This window comes from Palaemon carinicauda, chromosome 1 (genome assembly GCF_036898095.1).
Source record: "Palaemon carinicauda isolate YSFRI2023 chromosome 1, ASM3689809v2, whole genome shotgun sequence".
NCBI classification, from domain to species: Eukaryota; Metazoa; Arthropoda; class Malacostraca; order Decapoda; family Palaemonidae; genus Palaemon; species Palaemon carinicauda.
Window position 1 is genome coordinate 234,081,176 of NC_090725.1, and position 4,600 is coordinate 234,085,775.

At 31.9% G+C, this 4,600-nt stretch overlaps 1 long non-coding RNA gene across 1 annotated transcript in view; it reads left to right on the forward strand.

Moving 5' to 3' along the window:
• LOC137644120 (uncharacterized) overlaps positions 1–4,083 on the forward strand; it is a 645,283-nt gene extending 641,200 nt beyond the window's left edge. Inside the window, exon 3 of the long non-coding RNA XR_011045136.1 lies at positions 3,955–4,083. This is a non-coding gene — a long non-coding RNA (uncharacterized lncRNA). The remainder of the gene's footprint in view (positions 1–3,954) is intronic.
• The last annotated feature ends 517 nt before the right edge of the window (positions 4,084–4,600 follow it).

A 4,600-nucleotide genomic window follows, 5' to 3' on the forward strand; every position in this document is an offset into this window, starting at 1 on the left:
CCGAAAGCTGACACGTGATAAGCATAAGATATGTATTGTAGCCTTGTGAGAAGAAATAAAAAGACTTAATTGAAGTTAGTGCTTTTTATTCGTAAGGAATATATACTGTATACCTGTTCAAGGTAGTAGGTTGGCTAGGGCACCAGCCTCCCATTGAGATACTACCACTAGAGAGTTGTGGGAATTTGACTGGCCAAACAGTACTCCATTGGTTCCTTCTTTCTGGTTACGGTCACTTCCCCTTTCCCTACACATACTCCGAATAGTATGGCCTATTATTTGTAGATTCTCCTCTGTCCTCATACCCCTTGTCAACACTGAGATTACCAAACAATTCTTCTTCACCTCTTGGTAAGGGTAGAAGACACTCTTTACCTATGGTAAGCAGCTCTTCTAGGAGAAGGACACTCCAAAATCAAATCATTGTTCTCTAGGCTTGGGTAGTGCCATAGCCTTTGTTCCATGGTCTTCCACTGTCTTGGGTTAGAGTTCTCTTGCTTGAGGGTACATTTGGGCACACCATTCTATTTAATTTCTCTTCCTCTTGTTTTGTTAAAGTTTTCATAGTTTAGATAGGAAATATTTATTTTAACATTGTTACTGTTCTTAGAATATATTCCATGTTTCCTTTCGTCACTGGGCTATTTTCCATGTTGGGGCCCCTGGGCTTATAGCATCCTGCTTTTCCAACTAGGGTTGTAGTTTAGCAAGTAATAATAATAATAATAATATATATATATATATATATATATATATATATATATATATATATGCATACTGTATATATACGTATGTATAGAATTTGTATACACACATTTTAGTTTTATTCAGAAATGTATTTTTTTATTTATATGGCCATGAAATCTAGTTTGAGATGATATTTGTAAATTATTTCCCATGAAAGATTGGGACTAATTCTTGCACAAAGAAAAGATTAATCGATATTCGAATAGTTGCTGCAGTTGTTGCAGATTGCTCTGCCCTTCCGGCCAGACATGGGCTCCTGCAACACTGCAGTCCATAACATACGAAAAGAAACCAAATGTTATCCCAAGCAGTAGGTTAGAGTAGTACCCAAAAGTTTCGTTGGAGAATATTTTTCTCGTGAAGTATTTTGTTTCATTCTATATTTTTTTTCCACGTTGATTTATCTATTGTTATCTATTAACATCCTGATTTTATTTTTTTTTACATAGGAATGGCATAATCTTTTTTTTTTAGTTAAAAGTAATTTTTGCTTATGAGCCTTGGTAGAATGAAATATTAATTTTATCATTTCTTTTCGATGATAATTTCAACGCAACGTGTTTCAGACGATTTTAAACATCCTTTTCCTTTGAGAGGGAGAGGAAAAGCAAGAATAATAATCACGGGGTAAAGAGTGTTGGAACTTCGGATTGACCCTAATGCAGTTTGTTTTTATTAGTCCAATTTGGATAAGTTTTCCTTGGTTTCTCGTCGGTCTGTTGAACATTCTCTCTCTCTCTCTCTCTCTCTCTCTCTCTCTCTCTCTCTCTCTCTCTCTCTCTCTCTCTCTCTCTAATTCTAGATCGTTAATTATGTATTGCACAGCGATTTTATATGTATTTAGAAAAAACATCTCTTTAACTTTGATTACTTTGTCGAGAGTATCAGCACTAATCTCATAGGTTACGAATTCTGTTAGAAAGATATATTTTAATGTTTCACAACAGTTGCTTCTTTTATAGCAACCTCTGTCAATCCGACCTTTAAAATGAATACCATTCTTTCTCTCTCTCTCTCTCTCTCTCTCTCTCTCTCTCTCTCTCTCTCTCTCTCTCTCTCTCTCTCTCTCTCTCTCTCATGAACAACATTTACTGCAGTTCATTTCATGTTTCTGAATTGCGAGTCACCTGTCTGTAAATAATCCAATAAACATCAAGGGATTTTCTTTTGAGTTTAGAATGTTGACTCGGCAATAGTATTGAATTTGAAATCCCTAAGGTAACGAGAATAAAACATGATGAATGGCAGTAGAAATATCCCAGTTGGTGATTGGTCGGGAATTTGCATTTCAACCAGTGAACACAGGTTCAGCGATGTTATACCCAGAGTGGCATGTCCTCTTTTTTTAATGGATCATTAAAACTTAACGCCGTTTTTATTGATATTTGGGCAACTTCATATAGACGATTTGGGGTTGGATTGTTACTGCGCATAGTGTCTTCAAGTTTATCTCTCAAAACTTCTTGAGAGCCTGTGCGGTAACTTGCTGTAGATCCTGTGTTGAAACATACAATCACACACACTATATACTGTATATATATATATATATATATATATATATATATATATATATATATATATATATATATATATGTATATATATATATATATATATATATATATATATATATATATATATTTATATTTATATATATGTATATATATATTTTTTATATGTGTATTTATATGTATGTATATATATATATAGATATATATATATATATATATATATATATATATATATATATATATCTATATATATATATATATATATAGATCATCATCATCATCATCATTATCCTACGCCTATTGACGCATAGGGCCTCATTTAGATTTCACCAGTCGTCTCTATCTTGAGCTTTTAAATCTTTCCTTCGCCATTCATCATCTACTTCATGGTTCATAGTATTCAGCCATGTAGGCCTGGGTCTTCCAATTCTTTTATCCTCTCACCATGATCTCATACACATATGGCACTCGAGTAATCTCTCTTATAGTTTCATTTCTAATCCTGTCCTGCTATTTAACTCCCAATATTCTTCTTAGGACTTTGGATATTGTTTCATTGTCATACATATTGTAAAACCGATCTTACTACAACGATATATAGCCTGTTTTTATATATAATTTCCAAATTTCACTTAACATAGCCATTGTTTGATTTGCTTTTTTCAGTCCTTCATTAAATTCAAATTCTAAAGATCTTGTATTAGAGATCATGGATCCTAAATATCTCAGATTTTCAATGCAGTGTTTTACTCAAGTATCGAAACAGGAAGTGAAGTTAAACTATGAATCTCATTTGTAACAAATTTGAGGAGAAAAGATTAGAAAGGAAGTTGGCAAATCTGTATCCACTTTTATGTTTCTAGATATTTGTCATACTTAAAGTACCAAATATATACCTTCGGATAATCAGGTTATGGATTTTCTGTAAAATGAATTTTTTTTTTATCAATATAGAAATACATTTTGACTCAAACAGTATGCATCGATATCATAATTAAAAACCAGTAAATTATGAATATAGGCTAAACTGTATAGAGATGCTTAGTGTCAACTTGCATGATTTGTCATACACACGACTAAATAAATTTTTAAAGAAGTGATGCATAACAAGAACATAGTAGCACCTAAACAGAATATGGATATATGATTTATAAAGGTTCTTTCTATATAATGTTGATTATTTTTTTGTAATGTCGATATCACAAATCTGAGACCGATTGATACAAACGGTGTCGGAAGTATATCCAAATCTTACACCAAAATCCCGGTATTTTGTCCGTAGGTTTCCAAGTGAAGAGATTTATCATAATTATGTTTGTGTTATTCTGGTGAAATTAATTTATTCTCCTGTACCACAATCATACCCATTAAATATTTTGATAATTTTGACGTAATTAATTTATTCACATACGTAGCCTAATCTGACCCATTGTTTATTCTTTTAAATTTGATTCGCACAAATATAGTTTACTTTGCATGTTCATGCAATTTACAGTTAATCATACTGTGTGTAATAGATACTTTGCCGTGGACAGGAACTTTTATGTAGCTGGGTAATTGCCTATTCTTTTTGTTTTCTAGCATAAAGTATATACTAAATTTTATTTAACTAGGAAAGCGAACTCCATTAAAGTTCAAATATGTTTATGATACATTTTGCATTTTGTAGTTACATTTTAATTTGGATTTTTTTTTCAGAAGTGTAATGCTTGTTAACTTCCATTAGACTCACTGGAGAGGGAGGAGAGAAAGGTTGGATATCATTTTATAATTTAATTGTAATGTTAAGAACACGCTTTATTTATTTTATTAGAATTTTATCGTTACTTTTCCTAATATAATATACATAAAAAGGAAAAGCTATCCTCTTAAGTGCTGAAGTTAGATATTTTTCATATACGTCATGGGCAGTATAATATGCAGAAGTTCTGTACACATAGATGACATATATAACTACTGGTGAGTGTGGACATTCTGTTTTCGACTGACTGGCTGAGCCTCAGGAAAAAAATAGGCAGCATCGATACTCGTGGCTGCATATATAAATAATAATCGTAAAGAAACTCATTATAGATACCATGTGTAACCTTTATATTACGTAGGGTAATATAAGATCCAATAAAAAGCTGTCGAAGCTTTCCATTTTTCTGTCTATATTGATTATATATGGTTGTAGGTACTTTCGTTTGCACCATTATTCGGCTAAGTGTCCTTGATGAAATCATTTAGGAATTTTATTTTGAAACGTTGTTTATATTTACGGCCTATTTGCTGTTCGTCATTATTACTGCTACTACTACTACTACTACTACTACTACTACTACTACTACTACTATTATTATTA